The following is an 18,349-nucleotide window of genomic DNA, read 5'->3' as shown; positions in this document are numbered from 1 at the left end:
CCCGTGGTGTTCAGTGATAAAAGCAGATAATGTATGCATACAACTGATGGTCGTTTGCGCGTACGACGTTAACCTGGTGAGCGCTGTGACGTAGAATGCATCCGTTCAAGACACACTGGTCCCAACCCAAGCCTCATGGTCTGGGGTGTGATAAGCTACTCTCGTTCACCTTTGGTGTTTAAGAAAGGGAGCTAACCGGCACTCAGCATGAGCAGAATGTTTTTAGCTCCATTCTTTTGCCTTTCTTGCAACAGGAAGGTGATGTGTTGTTCCAACAGGATAATGCTCGCCCATACTCTGTCCTTGAAACTCAACGTGCTCTGCAAGACGTGCAGCAACTTCCCTGACTAGCACCACCTTTGGGCTTGTCTCCAATCGAGCACGAATGAGATATGATGACGCGAGAAGTTATTTGTGCGAGTCGTCAACCAACAACTCTTATAGAACTACGTGAACACGTCGAGTAGGCGTGGCATAACCTATCCTAGGGCAGTATTCACCATCTGTACGATGCACTAGATGCCAGAGTCAGTTCCTGTATTGCCACCCATGGTGTCCACACCACATACTAATATGGGTGTTCCACCTTGAGTCGATACCTAGTACTTCAGAACGACTTGTGTTATTAATATGAAAATGTAACCTTTCCATGTATTCCAGTCGCACTGTTACAACAATAAATCATCAGTGGGTTGGAAACCTCCAAAAAGAGTGTACTTATGTTTTCTCTGGAATAAATGTAAGTGCAGATATTTTTATATGTAGTACCTTAATATGTGGACTCGTCAGTGTATTGGTTGTTTTTTATCTGCAAACATGTCATCTAATTTACTACCTGATGTTTTCTGCATGGTTGTAACTGCACCACTAAGCATAATATGCGTGTCAACATGGACTGTTTAGCGTCCACACATCCGCACTTCAATACCTGACCAGCTGTACAATCATCAATGCCTTGCTCTTGCCACATTTACTTAGAGGTAGTACCTGACCTAAAAATATATGGCTTGTAATAGCTATAATTATTAGTTTTCAAATGACGTAAGTACTGATGCAATGTTGTTCAGTACCCCATCCTCAGTCACCAACAGAAATCAGTAGAAATACCCGCACCACAAAATACACACACACACACACACACACACACACACACACACACAGATGTGTATGTATATACTTTGAAACTACAGGGTCACAGTTACCAGTCACAGTTTATTTTATTTCCACTATGCGTTTAAGATGTTTAAATCTCCATCATCACTTGGATTTATGTCAGTTACGAAGATATATGTATTTTGTGTACATACTTGGGGCAACTTCTGCCCTCTCTCCAGTGATGTGTGTGATGATGTATGCAATGTAAACACGACCGAAAAAGCAACCTGAGACCACTGAAATCAGTTCCACTGGTTACAGTATTTGATATAGCTCCATACAGTAATGCAAAACAGTCTTCCAAAATAGTGCGTTCAGTTAACGATTTAACAATTAAAAATTTTAAGGAAAGCTTGCAAAAGTTAGACTGGGATGAGGTGTACAGAGGTGCTAATTTAAAATTTGACCTACTTCATTATACCTTTGGAAGTATATTTGAAAACAGTTTCCCTAAGAGAACAGTGAAATATAATTGTAAGAAACCATGTAAAAAGCCATGCCTTACTAAAGGGATAACATATATCCTGTAAACAGAAAAGGGACATGTATCTTATAGCTAGGAGGAGTTATAAAGGCACATTTGCATGCCGAGCGTGAGTTTCCTCGGAAACGCGAGATATTAATTAAATAAATAATCAGTGACGAATAAATAAAGCCTATGGCACACAACTGCAGCGCTGTGTCGCTGATAAAACAAAAGCACAATTACGTTAATCGTATGTTTGATTAAGAAAGGAGAGCTCTGGTTGAAGTGGTGCGAGAAGCACGTATTTTATTTTTTTGCCTGGCACACCGCCATATTTCATGTTATAGAAAATTACTGCGAGTTGCAACCATACTAGGCACTCGATTCTGAAAAGAATTTATATTTATAAAAGTAAGTAGGATTACGAACTGTAGGCTTATTCATTGAATATATCTGATTTAACTAACTGTGTAATTTTTTGTTTAGTAGACAATCACCTCTGTACGACGTTTTGGCATGGCTGGCAAATTATTGTAATATTGAGATTTAGGTTATGAGTCCGCACCTACCGCAGCAGTCTTTGGAAACGATTTAATTACGAAGTCCGATTATTTCAGTTTTATTTCACGGTCAACTACGAGTAACATTGCCTTTACGAAAAAGCCATTGTCAAGCGTCTGATACCGAATAATTAAAACCTGACGACTCATAGGAGAGAATCATACAGATAAAATAATTAATATTTTATTTTATTTTATTTTATTAATTTTATATTGGCGACTGCGTGTCGGACTTGTTATTTTGTCATTTGTTACATTGTTCTCTTTGTTTCATGTGAAAAATCAACTTTCTGGACCTGGACTTGACTATATGAGAAATAACAAATATCAGAAGATATTTGCCAATTATAAAATTTTGCGGGAAGACGCAAAGAAGCTTCCAGCAAAATAAGGTAAGACGCAGCATCTTTGCATTAGCAGGCTTGACCAGACGTATAATTCAGTGTATTAGCTTTTCAGTAAAATTCTGTAGTGTTTCTTTTCCGCATAACAGTTTCAGTGATAAATTTCATTCTCAGTACTTTTCCCTAAACAATAACGTATGCAACAATACCAATACACGAGTGTACAATATGGCCGACTTCTGTACGATATCATGTAACATGGCCAGCAGCCATTACCAATAATCTCAAATTCAGTTTATATTTTTAAATTAACAGACAGCCATTGTTGCTACGACCGATTCATGCTCAACTGCATTTTATTTTAAAATCAGTGTCAAATATTTTCTTGAAACATATATCACGTGTGGCATGGTAATAACTAGAAAACAATACGCAAAAATGGAACAGCAAAGACGTACTATTCAGACGCAATCCGACTCGGACGAGAGACAAATGTTAGAAAATGACTTTACGACAGCAACCGGTAGTGACGATTCATCAAACATTGACGCAAGTGTTGACGAAAATTTTGACAATAGGCCTTCCACCAAAAAATTTTCAAAGTCTCAATCAGAGCCCATGTTAATGCATGACGTCACGTCTAATGACGCGGCGGGGGCAGAGACCTTGCAAACGGTAAACATTGCCGACATGTTACAAATGCTAATGAAACAAAACGCAGAAAATATGGCAACCTTACAGACGCAAAATGAACAATTAAAGACACAAAATGACGGAATCAAATCTGATCTCATAGCACTCAAGACAGCTAATGACACTTTATGTAAGCGTGTGGAACTTATAGACGCCACACTGACCAAACAGATGACTGAACTCAGTACTAAATTTTCCCAGCTTAATACGAGACAAGAAAAGACTACAACTGACGTAGCACTTTTACAGACACAAGTAAAAAACCTTAATGTCACGTGTGAAGTTCTTACTGAACAAATTCAAACATATTCTTCAGTACATGACAACCTTGAAAAACGAATTACTGACGTACAGAATAAATTTGACAATGTTGAACAACACCTGACTGACATCTTACAATCTGATGCCACAGCTCATTTTCAAAATATTAATAAAGAATTTCATGATTGGGTAGTCAACAAAGACAAACATTTTGATAGATGCTTACGTGAAAATTTACCAACAATTGTGCACGACTCCGTAGCGCAATACATTACTAATAACAAACAGCTGATCAGTGACGCAGTACAATCCGTCACTGCACACATGAGACAATTCACCGATCGACCACAGTCTGTATGTAACGAAAATATCAGTCAAAATGCACAGTTCAGGAACCAATATACATTCGAGTATGACACACACATACCGCACACGACAAACACACAAGAACAAAACACACCACGACTACAACACATACCACGATGTGCAAACACAAACACAAGCTATTATCATGGTAAACCACAGCAACATTATCGTAATTTCAGATTTTTATCCCAGAAAAACGAACCATTCATCCGGTGCTTTTTCTCAAATCTTTTAGTAACGCATTTCCACGCACTTGGAGTGACCGGAAAAAGATTTCATATATTGTCGGTTACATCCAAGGCGATGCAGCTGTCTGGGCATACAGTCAAGCTGACGTATGTACCACGTACAGTGAGTTTGAGCGTGCTTTTCTGAACAAATTCTGGTCGCAATCCGTTCAGGAGCGACTCAGAAGACAAATTTTAGAACCTGAAACTTTTAACAATAAAAATGGTAACTTACGCAGATATTTTGAAAAATACTTGAACATGGGACACTTTTTAGACGAACCAGTCGCAACGCGAGATATACTCCGTGCGTTGAAGGCCAAATTGCCTTTCAACATTAAAGAAAAACTCCTACATATCCCGGATGACGATTCAGATTATTTTTTAACAGCTTTAGATTCGGTTGACATGTTACTTGAAGATCAGCGCTTCGCGCGGCAAAACAGCAGCCACAATGTTTACACTAGTGGTATGCAAAACACGCAGGCTTGCCAACACAATTCTGGCGCGCCCTCAGTTGGATACGCGGTACGACAAAAACAGCAAACTCACATGCCGTCTCAGTACGGAAATCAAAATCAACACGCGTATTCCAATACAAACAATAGTTACAACAGTAATAACATTTCATGCGGCAATCCATACAAAAAGCACCGCGGTAATAACTACAACGGTAACAACGGATACAAAGGTAATAACAAAAACACAAACAGAAATAGAAATAATAATAACTACGAGCCAAGACAGCATCAAGGTTGGACTCGTAACGATCAGTACTTTCATTCAAACTCTGCTTTACCACAGCAGCCACCAGGTCAAAATTGGAGCATACCTTACGACCGACAGGTAAGTTATAATGCGCAACAGCAACAACAACCGCAAAAGTTTGGAGATCATAATAGGCAATATCCGAATGTGAATATAATAGAAATGACACCTGATGCACAACCTCAATCTGTGTCAGTACCTAGTACAAATGCTAATCCAACAAACTAGAAACAGTCACTACTTTGCCCCAGGTCGTGGCTGAAGAATTCTTGGGGGGCGGCTTCAATGTTAATCAGTTATTTGACACCACACTTGAACAACAGAATAATGATATGCCGAGTAATTCTAAACAAAAACTACCTGTTTTATTTATAAGATACAACCACAATAACAATATATCAGATGAACTTTTACAAGACAGTACACAATGTCGTTTAAACACAAATGAAATTGTTTTAGCATCCACTACTGGTGTAGTAGGTGGGATTCCAACTACTATTATCCTAGATACAGGTGCAGCTGTGAGCGTTTTATCTTTTAATTTCTATAAAAAGATGTGTGAATTGGAACCTGTGCCTGAGTTTCCTGCCCAAAACTGTAAAATAACTACTGCACTAGGTAATAAGTCATGTAGGGTTACGAAGCAAGTTTTTGTAAACGTTAAAATAGGTAATGAAACCGTACAATGGCCATTCCTGGTTGTACAAAACCTTGTGACTAATTGCATATTAGGAATAGATATTATGAGCGAGAAGGACTGCATTATAGACTTCTCCAAAGGTAAATGTATTTTAAATGATAAAAGCAGGGTAATTATTATTGATTTGGACAGGAGAACTCTAAAGCATGACAAACACTGTACAGGGTACAAGGTTCAGTTAGTACTTGACAAAGACATTCAAGACATGCAAACACACTCATCTGACGCAGAGCTAATGGACTTGAAAACATTGCTTGATCATAAGATAAGTGAAGCTACAGCTCTCAGTGTACATGAACGTATAAAACTACAGGAAGTGTTATCCAAATATTTACAAGTTTTTACCAAACGATTAGGTGTTATCAACACGTATGTGTACAAGATTGAAGTTAAGCCTCACAAGATCTTCTACCATAAGACATATAACGTACCGTTATCTCAACGACCTGCTGTGTGGCAAGAATTAAAACAAATGTTAGACTGGAAGGTCATTGAACCATCCACCTCACCTTACTGTAGTCCTCTACTTGTTGTCAAAAAATCAAATGGAAGCATTAGGTTAGTGTTAGACGCACGAGCTATTAATGAAATAATTTTACCGGTTCACACAAAACCTGAAAATTTAGAAGAGCAATTACAGAAATTTCTAGATGCAAAATATTTTTCCACAATAGATCTCGCTAATTCGTTTTGGCAGGTGGGTATCACTCCTGATTCTCGGAAATATACTGCATTTATGTTCGGGGGGCGAACCTATCAGTTTTGTGTTCTACCCTTCGGACTGAATGTCAGCTCTGGGGTATTCATTACAGCCCTGGATACCGTGCTTGGCGACGATTTAGTTGAGACAGTCACACACTATGTAGATGATATACTGATAGCTACACAATCCTGGAATGAACACGTTGACACACTTCAAGGAATTTTGGAAAAATTTGCACAAGCTGGAGTCACAGCCAATCTTAGAAAATCAAAGTTTGGTTGCAGTGAGATAAAGTATTTAGGACATATCATTAATTCACAGGGCATACGTCCGGATCCCAGTAAATTAGATGCTATCAGAAACTTTCATAGCCCTCGAACTAAAAAGCAGTTAAAATCATTCCTTGGGCTATGTTCATTTTTCAGACGTTTTTTGCCACAACCACTTTTGAACAGTAAACATCTGCTAAATCTACTCAGAAAGAATCAAGTTTGGATCTGGTCGGAACAGTGCCAGAATGACTTTAATACAATTAAACATGCTTTAGTGAATGCTAACATATTGAGCCATCCAGATTTCAATTTAGATTTTTGTATGACTTGTGACGCTTCACGTACTGGCTTGGGCTGTTGCTTATTTCAAGTTGTAAAGAATAAAGAGGAGGAACAGATAAGAATTATTGGGTTTGCGAGTCGCACTCTAACTGAATGTGAGCGTACATACTCCACTAGTGAGTTAGAAACACTTTCCATAGTATGGGCATTCAAGAAATTCAATTATTATTTATTTGGAAAACATACAGTAATTTACACCGATCACCAGGCCCTGACATTTTTGTTAACTTGTAAACTTGTACATCCTAGACTATCACGATGGGCAGTTACACTTCAGAACTACTCTTTTGAAATTAAGTACATAAGAGGTAAGGACAACACCATTGCAGACACTTTGTCTAGACTTCCACAAGGTATGAATGATACCAACAGTGACTTAGAAAATATAAATGACTACAGGATTCTCTTAATGCAAGACAAGCAGTATCACCAATATTATATTGATATGTTCAGAAACATGGCTGAATTACAAAAATCTGATCCTCACTGGTATAAAATAATAACATTACTGGTAGAAAAACACAATCATCCTTTGACTAAGTATTACAAGTTACACAATGATGTGCTATTTTACCGCCGACATCCAAATGCTACTAACTGGTGTGTATGCATTCCCAAAGAGTCTGAACGTAATTTAATTTGGCACACACACTTAGTTTGGGGTCATTATGGGACAAAAAAGTGTTTAGCGAAGCTCAGTACATACTGTTATTTTAGCAATATGAGAAGAAAAATTTAAAGGGAACTGAAAACATGTGTCATATGTCAAAAATCAAAACCTCAGAATTTATCCACAAAAACAGATTTACATTCTATTTTACCTAGTAAACCCCTGGAAATTCTGTGTACTGACATCAGTGGACCGCATCCAGCAAGCTCTGGAGGCGTCAAATATATCTTAGCTTTTTACGATATATTTTCTAAACATGTTAAACTTTATGCTTTAAAATCCGCCACTGCAAGTGCTATAATACGAAGATTCTCAAGTGATTACCTGACGCACGTGGGAAAACCTAAAGCAATTCTATCAGATAATGCAGCATACTACTCTGGGTACAAATGGAGAAATTTCTTGAAGGACAATAACATTAAAAGTATATTTATTTCGAGGTTTAGTCCACAATGTAACGCGACTGAGAGACTTTTCCGAGAATTAAATCGTTTCATGAGGACCTATATTTCATCAAAACATACTAATTGGGTGTCCTACCTAAGTCTTTTCGAAGATGTACACAATAACTTAAATATTTACGATACAAATTACACACCTAACGAGATCATGTTCAATTGCAAACAGATCGATCAGTGGATAGAACCGTTACCTAAGTTGTCAGACAAGGAAATCACACCTGAACAGAAAATAAAAGAAGTATTGACTACATTGACACATCACGCACAAATACGAAACAAACATCACAGAGACATAATAAAAAGAAAACAAAAATTCGAGGTAGGAATGCTTGTACTACTTCGTACGCATCATAAATCTGTAGCACTCAAACGACGCAACGCTAAGTGGCGTCTGCTATATGAAGGACCTTATATAATCGTTAACATACCGCACCCTGGTGCGTATCTGTTACAACATCGTAGAACTAACAAAATTATTGGGCTATACGCACACCGAGATCTTAGAGCATTTCATGCTGAATAATGTCAAAGTCATACCCATCAAAATATTGCTAAGCAACTCGAAAAACTCTGTTGCTACAACACAGATAATAAGTAGTATAGAAATTTTCATTTCAGCGTTCCAGAGTCGCAGTTGAAGACAGAAGAACTTTTCTTTCAACGCCGCGGCTCCACCGAGAAGACTGAATATTAAAGTAAAATTTATGATTACGTAGCAGTGAATGACATATTAATTTTTCACGGAACATTTGTTATTGTAGGTACCACTGACTTGGTATGACACATGACGAACTGACAGACGTCATCTGTGAAGCGATCTTTTACTTTGAGAAATAGATTAGACGCACATCTCTCAACACGAAAAGCATCTATCAGTAGTCAAGGCCACACAGACACTCTACACACACGCACAAAACGCGAGGAATCGAACATTTTCTCTCTCTTACTATTTTGAATATTTATTGAGTAGTGAAAACGCCTGGTCTTGCCTACTGATGTAATGAATGTTGTGTCTAACCTATCTTAATTTCAGATGACATCACAAAAAACATCGATAATATCCCAGCAAAACCGCTAAAGAGGATGTAAATATCTGCAATTCGTGTAATCAAATGTGACACAATGTTATAACCTATAGCGATGTAAAGATGATGTAAACATGTTTATGTGCAACTGTATTATGTTTATACTAAGAAAATATGTGACGTGTGTATGTATAATTACTTTTTTTTTTAACTGATGTATCATGTAAAAATTTGAACAAAACGAGTGCCAAAAAGACATTGCATAGTGAACCTCTGTTCACGGACATTAACGAACATTACTAACTCTGCAACTACGGAGAAACCTATGTGAAGGAAACGGTTAATGCCATTCATTATGCATCGTACCTATGTAAACGCGATGAACGATTTCCTTGATTAATAACTACGAACATTTAGGTGAGCTATATTCAGCAGAAAACTGAAAATGTGAAGTATATAATTCGTGCGTCGTCTAGTGACATTACTACAGTACCCAACTTCAAGATGTTAACTGGATTAAATGGACACAAAGTGCCTGTCCAGAAAACAACACGACGGGTGGAAGAATTTTGGTTGGAACTTCAGGGAATGAAATGTTCTCGAAATGTGACGGACACTCTTACCTGGACTGTCCAAGGATCGACGCCAGCTATGTGCCGTCCGAGGTTCTGCAACCAAGCTTCCACGGAATGTAAAAAACGAACTGCACGTGGATCAATTACTCGACGGGTCACGTCTGATCTGTAATAAGCAATGCTTTTACTCACAACGAACTGCATCACAACGACTATAATGGAAATAGGAAATGGACACGCTTATGTATTAATCACGTTGTTATACAACGATGTTACTCTGATCAAAAAACTTTACCACGACGATACTAACCTGTAGAAAATTATTGTGCAGCAGATGAATATGAACTGTGATAACGACACGATGTGTATAGGTCAACGCACCTGAAACATACGGACATTTTTCTTTGAAGTATTTCAAAACAATACTATGTAACTAAGAACATTCAACAATCTAAGTTGTATTGTGTTATAACGAATATTGTAAATTTAAAACTAAGTTACCTGTCATAGAATATAGTCTTCATATGTAATCTTGGTTGAAAATTTTCTTTGTGCAACGACTGAGAAACGCGCGCACACGAACAATATGAACTGCAATACTGTGCCGCGTGATCTAACTGTACGACATAACGGCAGTCACACAGACGCTTCTGCGCATGCGCGCACTCTATCTGCCAACATAAGAACTTTTACGGCGCACCCGCGTCATTCAAAGTTGTATATAATGTGTATAATGTGTATAATGTAGGTCATGTAAATAGTTGTAGATAACTTAGATTTTCTTGTGCCTTTAGGTGAATTGCTCGCCTGCAGGTGTGTCCTTTCGCCTCGCAATTCAGGGGGCAATATAAAGGCACATTTGCATGCCGAGCGTGAGTTTCCTTGGAAACGCGAGATATTAATTAAATAAATAATCAGTGACGAATAAATAAAGCCTATGGCACACAACTGCAGCGCTGTGTCGCTGATAAAACAAAAGCACAATTACGTTAATCGTATGTTTGATTAAGAAAGGAGAGCTCTGGTTGAAGTGGTGCGAGAAGCACGTATTTTATTTTTTTGCCTGGCACACCGCCATATTTCATGTTATAGAAAATTACTGCGAGTTGCAACCATACTAGGCACTCGATTCTGAAAAGAATTTATATTTATAAAAGTAAGTAGGATTACGAACTGTAGGCTTATTCATTGAATATATCTGATTTAACTAACTGTGTAATTTTTTGTTTAGTAGACAATCACCTCTGTACGACGTTTTGGCATGGCTGGCAAATTATTGTAATATTGAGATTTAGGTTATGAGTCCGCACCTACCGCAGCAGTCTTTGGAAACGATTTAATTACGAAGTCCGATTATTTCAGTTTTATTTCACGGTCAACTACGAGTAACATTGCCTTTACGAAAAAGCCATTGTCAAGCGTCTGATACCGAATAATTAAAACCTGACGACTCATAGGAGAGAATCATACAGATAAAATAATTAATATTTTATTTTATTTTATTTTATTAATTTTATATAGTTTATTTTATTTCCACTATGCGTTTAAGATGTTTAAATCTCCATCATCACTTGGATTTATGTCAGTTACGAAGATATATGTATTTTGTGTACATACTTGGGGCAACTTCTGCCCTCTCTCCAGTGATGTGTGTGATGATGTATGCAATGTAAACACGACCGAAAAAGCAACCTGAGACCACTGAAATCAGTTCCACTGGTTACAGTATTTGATATAGCTCCATACAGTAATGCAAAACAGTCTTCCAAAATAGTGCGTTCAGTTAACGATTTAACAATTAAAAATTTTAAGAAAAGCTTGCAAAAGTTAGACTGGGATGAGGTGTACAGAGGTGCTAATTTAAAATTTGACCTACTTCATTATACCTTTGGAAGTATATTTGAAAACAGTTTCCCTAAGAGAACAGTGAAATATAATTGGAAGAAACCATGTAAAAAGCCATGGCTTACTAAAGGGATAACATATATCCTGTAAACAGAAAAGGGACATGTATCTTATAGCTAGGAGGAGTAATGATCCCGAAACACTGAAACATTATAAAAACTACTGCACTGTGTTAAGAAAAGTTATTAAAAAGTCCAGAAGTACGTGCATTATGTCTGAGATTGGCACATCCGATAATAAAATTAAAACAATTTGGAATACTGTTGAAAAGGAAACAGAGCAACTCAGAGTACAGGATGACTGTATTTTTATCAAACACAATGAAAGTTTGTTAACAAGAAGTCAGAAGTAGAAAACAATTTTTAAGTGTTGTAGAGAAAATAGGATCCAGTTATTCATTAAAAAATGCAAGGCAGTATATGGGAGAGGCAGTACCTATGCAATTTGATAAAATTGAAATTCAACCCAGCTCTCCTACTGAAATTAGGAAATAATAAATTCACTCAAAAGTAAAAGCTCACATGGAGTTGATGGCATTTCCAACAGTGTACTAAAAGCTTGATCCCAACAAATAAGCCACATATTTAGTAGCTCACTGAAACAGGGAATTTTTCCAGCTAGACTGAAATATGCTATTGTTAAATCATTGCATAAAAAAGGAGATAGGGCTGATGCTAACAACTATCACCCATCTCACTTCTGACAGCTTTATCCAAAATTCTTCAAAAAGTAATGTATTTAAGAGTTTCATCAAATATCTGTAAAAATTCAAAATGTCAATTTGGTTTTCAGAAAGGATTTTCAACAGAAAATGCTATATATGATTTCACTGCTCAAATATTAAATGCACTGAACAACCAAACATCATCCATTGTTTTATTTAGTGATCTCTCAAAGTCTTTTGATTGCGTGAATCATGAAATTCTTCTAGATAAGCTTAAGTATTATGGTATGAGTGGGACAGTGCACAAATGGTTTAATTCATACTTAACAGGAAGATTGCAGAAGGTTGAAATTAACAGAACAAATAGTTTTCAAAAATCAGCAGAGTCCTATAAGTGGAGAGGTATCAAAAATAGCGTCCCACAGGGTTCAGACTTGGGTCCCTTGCCACTCTATATTCACGAAGATACAAAGCTAATTCTTTTTGCTGATGATACAAGTATAGTAATCACACCCAACAGGCAAGAATCAGCTGAGGAAATTGTAAATAATGTCTTTCAGAAAATTATTAAGTGGTTATCTACAAATGGATTCTCACTAAATTTTGAGAAAACACAGTATATACAATTCTGTACAGTAAATGGCATAGCACGATTGATAAATATAGATTATGAACAGAAGTGTGTTGCTAAGAGAGAATACTCAAAATTTCTGTCTATGAGCACTGATGAGAAATTGAAATGGAACAAACACATCGATGATCTGCTGAAACAGTTAGGTTCAGCTACTTATGCTATTAGGGTTATTGCAAATTTTGATGATAAACATATCATTAAATTACCCTACTATGCCTATTTTCATTCACTGCTTTCGTGTTGTTGTTGTTGTGGTCTTCAATCCAGAGACTGGTTTGATGCAGCTCTCCATGCTCCTCTATCCTGTGCAAGCTTCTTCATCTCCCTGTACCTACTGCAACCTACATCCTTCTTAATCTGTTTAGTGTATTCGTCTCTTGGTCTCCCACTACGATTTTTACCCTCCACGCTGCCCTCCAATACTAAATTGGTGATCCCTGGATGCCTCAGAATATGTCCTAGCAACCTATCCCTTCTTCTAGTCAAGTTGTGCCATAAATTTCTCTTCTTCCCAATTGTATTCAATACCTTCTCATTAGTTATGTGATCAACCCACCTAATCTTCTCGAAAGCTTCTATTCTTTCATATGGCATCATATTTCCGGACAGTCCGTCAATAAGAGAGAAAGCATTCATTGCTCAAAAGCTGGTAATCAGAATAACAGCTGGGCCCACCCAAGATCACCTTTCAGACATTTATTTAAGTAACTCGCGATATTCATAGTACCTTCGCAATACATATATTCACTTATGAAATTTGTCATTAATAACCCATCCCAAATAACAGCGAGGTGCATACCTACAACACTAGAAGAAAGGATGATCTTCACTATTCTAAATTAAATCTCGCTTTGGCACAGAAAGGGGTGAATTATGCTGCCACAAAAATCTTTGGTCATTTTCCAAATAGTATTAAAAGTCCGAACAACATTTAAAAGCAAATTAAAAGAATTTCTGAATGATAAATCCTTGTACTCAGAAGATGAATTCTTAGATGTGAAGTAGTAACAGTAAAAAAAAAAAAAGTTATTTTGTATAAAGAAAACTTATGTTAAAATGACACGTTCCACATCATTACGAAATGTTGTATTCATGATCTATGGAACAAGGATTAATGTATGTATGTGCCCCAGAGTCGTATTCAAGACACATGCCTGTCTTATTACCTGACATGTATCCAGCAGATAATGTAAGTTTAAGTCTCTGAAACGTACGGGCAAAATAAAATAAGTGGCTACTGGTATCTGTAAACTTGTAATTTCAATTGGGATTGAGGGTGTACAGAATTCCGATTTTCGTAACACGTTATTTCGTATTATTAATAAGATACTTGCCTCAGTTGGTTCTACAAAGGAATTCGTCAGTGGAGTAGGAGTTCGCCGCTAACAAATCCCTAATGGTCCTCTTAAAATGAGCTTTACTAGTATCTAAACTTTTTACGTATGCAGGAAAGTTGTTGAAGAAATGTTTCTGGAATAAAGCAAACAGCTTAAAATATTAGTAAAGATTGTTCTTGTTTCTAGTACTGATTCCATGATTTATTTATGACATATTTCATTAAGGAAGAAATATATTGGAATCGGTAGCTAGTTTCCTCAGTTCCATGAAGAGGCCACTGCAGAACGTTCTTGAATTCACGCAGCATATAATTCGTATTACACGCTTTTAGACTCTGAAAATTTTAGCTTACCCGTAGGACATTAAACTAAAACTAAACTCTGCCCGAGCAGGCCATGAAGGCCCAATGGTACAGATCGGACGCCGTGTCATCCTCAGCCCACAGTCGTAACTAGATGAGGATACAGAGGGGGCATGTAGTTAGCACATCGCTCTCTCTGCCGTACGTCAGTTTGCCAGACCGAAGCCGCTACTTCTCGATCAAGTAGCCCCTCAGTTTGCCTCACAAGGGCTGAGTTCATTCCGCTTGCCGACAGCACTCGGCATACCGGATGGTCATCCATCCAAGTGCTAGCCCATCCCGAAAGCGCTTAACTTCGGCGATCTGACAGGTACCGCTGTTACCACTGCGACAAGGCCCTTGGTACCCGTATGACGTTACAAACTGAAAATAAGAGAAGTATGCTAGTTTTTTACTTTTATGTCAGCTGTGTCTGATAACATTCGCATGGCAAGTAAAAATTTGATTATGTGCTTCAGCAGTTCTGAGGTATTCTGTTCCCAACTGAATTTATTATCGAGTTGAAATTCCAAGAACACTTACCACTGTCAACATTTTCTATCTGCTCTGTATTTTAGACGGGTACTGGGAGGCGCTCTCAATAGTTTTCGAATAGCATATAGCGTGGATTTTCAAAGTTTAATAACAAAAAAATGTCTAGCAACAATTTATTAATTCCCATGTTAGTTTCACTGACCGCACATTTATTTCAAATGATACGGTGATTTAGACATCTTTGACCGATCGCAGACAACATCAGCACCCTGTGATTTCTTACCTAAAATATTAAGTACATTTTCAGTGTACGTATAAATAGACTTCTCAACAGCAGGATCTTAAAGAAATTCAAACTGTGAATTTGACAACATATTGTTTGTGGTTAGATGATTAACAATTCATTTGTAAGTTACTGTTTCCTAAAATTTTCGAAAATGCTGGCATTTCTGTACAGAAGCTTAACTTAAGGACGTTTCAGCCAGTTGGGAAATGTTCCAGTGACAAACGACCGGTTACACAAATAACTTACTACTAACCACAGAAGGATACACTAATTAACTTTGTCAGTATTTTATCGTAACGATTATAATTGTTTTTATATTTTCAAGATTTTATTCTAGACATTAGTTTGTCTGGTACAGTGAGGATTATTCTCACATTACTGAAGTTATAAGCATAACTGTCGTAATACATTCCATGGCAGCATCGACTCAACGTGACAAACCACATCGCTTACGTAATATTTATGGAAAGCTTGTCAAAAACTTTTGCGTTCTATACACATCTGTTAATAACATATAATGAATACTTTATCTTGCGAAACACAACTAGCTTTTTACTCACACGAAGGAATTTCAAATTAATTCCGTATTTCTAGATTTCCAGGTTTTTGACAATGTACCACACAAGCAACATGAAGTGAAATTGTGTACTTATAGAACATCGTCTCAGTTATGTGACTGGATTTGTGAGTTCCTGTCAGAGATGTCGCAGTTCGTAATAATTGACGGAAGGTCATCGATTAAAACAGAAGTGATTTCTGGCGTTCCCAAAGGTAGTGTTATAGTCCTTCGGCTGTTCCTTATCTATATAAATGATTTAGGAGACAGTCTGAGCGGCCATCTTAGGTTGTTTGCAGATAATGCTGGCGTTTGTCGTGTAGTAAAGTCATCATTAGATCAAAGCAAATCTGTGTGGTACGGAAATTGGCAACTGACCTTAAATAATGAATTGCTGTCGCGCTTTCGTATGACTCAGCTGCACAACGACTGGGATTCACGATATCCAGATTTATGGCGCTATACGATAAGTTCGTTGATTCGAATAAAGCGTATGCGGCATGAAGATGGCAAAATGAATTGTCGTAACTGGTTGCTTTCGAAATAAAATGGAAGATCTTAAAGTGTACGGCTGATGGTAACGTTTGTTGAACTGAAAAATTTATTAATGTCTGAGTTCCGAAATGCGATATAATTCAACATCTACATCATACTCCGCAAGCAACCTAATGGTGTGTGGTGGAGGGCACTTCCAGTACCATTATCTTATCCCTGTTCCACTAGTGAATAGTGCGTGAAAAGAATGATTGTCAGTAAGACTCTGTATTGGCTCTAATTTCTCGAATTTTCTCCTCGTAGTCAATACGCGAGCTGTATCTGAGGGGGAAGTAATATGTTGTCTGACTCCTCCTGAAAAGTGCTGTCCCAAAATTTCAATAGTAAATCTCTCCGTGATGCACAACGCCTGTCTTGCAACGTCTGCTAGTGGAGTTTGTTTAGCATGTCCGTAACGCTCTCTCGCCAGCTAAACGATCCCGTGACGAAACGCGCCGCTCTTCGTTGGATCTTCTCTATCAGTCCTACCTGATAGGGATCCCAGATAGATGAACAATACTCAAGAAGCGGATGAACAAGCACCTTAAAAGCCTCTTCTTTCGTGGATGAGTTACATTTCCTTAAGATTCTTCCGATGAATCTGAGTCTGGTATCTGGTTTTCCCACTATCTGTTTTATGTGGTCACTCCACTTAAGGTCGCTCTGGATAGTTACGCCTAGATATTTTACGGCAGACGCTGTCCCCAGGTGTTTGTCATCAATAGTGTAGCTGTACGGTAGTGGATTTGTTTTCCTGTGTACGCGCAATATGTTACATTTATTTACGTTCATGGCTAACTGCCAGAGCCCGCACCATTCATCAATTCTCTACAGGTCGCTCCGCAAATTCTTACTATCTTCTGGCGTTGCTACTTCGGTGTAGACTATTGCATCATCTGCGAAGAGCCCTAAAGAGCATCCGACGCATTCTACTTGATCATTTATGAATATTGTCAACAGAAATTGTCCTATCACACTTCTCTGTGGTACTCCGGATATTACCTCTACATCTGTCGATTTTGTTCCGTTAAGAACGACGTGTTGAGTTCTATCTGCAAGGAAGTCTTGGATCCAATCGTAGGTCTGCTCCAATACTCCGTAAGCTCGTATTTTTTTCATTAAGCGGCAATACGGGACGGTGTCAAATGCCTTACTGAAATCAAGGAACACGGCATCAACCTGACCGAGCTCAGTTTCGCAGGATCTCTCTTTGCGAAATATATGTTGATTTCTACAGAGGAGATGTTCATTTTCGAAAAACTGGTGAACGTGACAACTCCTTGTTCCTTGATTTTCACTCTATAGAAATATTATGTTAATCCTGTAGCATTTAACGTAATTACATCGGTGGTAACAAATGTTCAAAGAGGCAGATTATGACTGGGTCTGAAGACTTGAAGAACAGCTGAATGGCATTCTAGACTGCAAGAAATATAACTGGAAGTACAAATTCTTGTGTCTGACGAAATGTTCAACTCATAACTGTTTGTATGTATTAATTATGGTAGAATTATGCTATTCGGTTTCATTCTTAAACTAAATGTTTGTCTGAAACCTAAACTTTCTGAAGACTTTGATTTTTCTGACCATCATGCCTCAGAAAAGTTGCTACCCCTGGAACCTATGGTGTTTTACAACTCATAAATGTGTCTCCCCCTTGCCTTTCCCTTACGCTGAAATGACAAAAGTCGTGGGGTTAACGCCTAATGTCGTGTCGGATCTCATTCTGCCCGGCGTAGTGCAGCAATTCGACATGGAATGGACTCGACAAATGGTTGGAAGTCCCATGCAGAAATATTTAGCTCATCTGCCTCTAAGACCGTCCATAGCTGCGAAAGTGTTGCCGGTGGAGGATTTCGTGCACGAACTGACCTATCGATTACGTCCCATAAATGTTCGATGGGATTCACGTCGAGCGTTCTGGGTGGCCAAATGATTCGCTCGAACTGTCCAGAATGTTCTTCAAACCAGTCGCGAACAATTGTGGCGCAGTGACATGGCGCATCGTT

Source organism: Schistocerca piceifrons, chromosome 3, assembly GCF_021461385.2.
Source record: "Schistocerca piceifrons isolate TAMUIC-IGC-003096 chromosome 3, iqSchPice1.1, whole genome shotgun sequence".
NCBI classification, from domain to species: Eukaryota; Metazoa; Arthropoda; class Insecta; order Orthoptera; family Acrididae; genus Schistocerca; species Schistocerca piceifrons.
The sequence above is the reverse complement of the archived record's forward strand: the minus strand, read 5'-3'. Positions refer to the sequence as shown.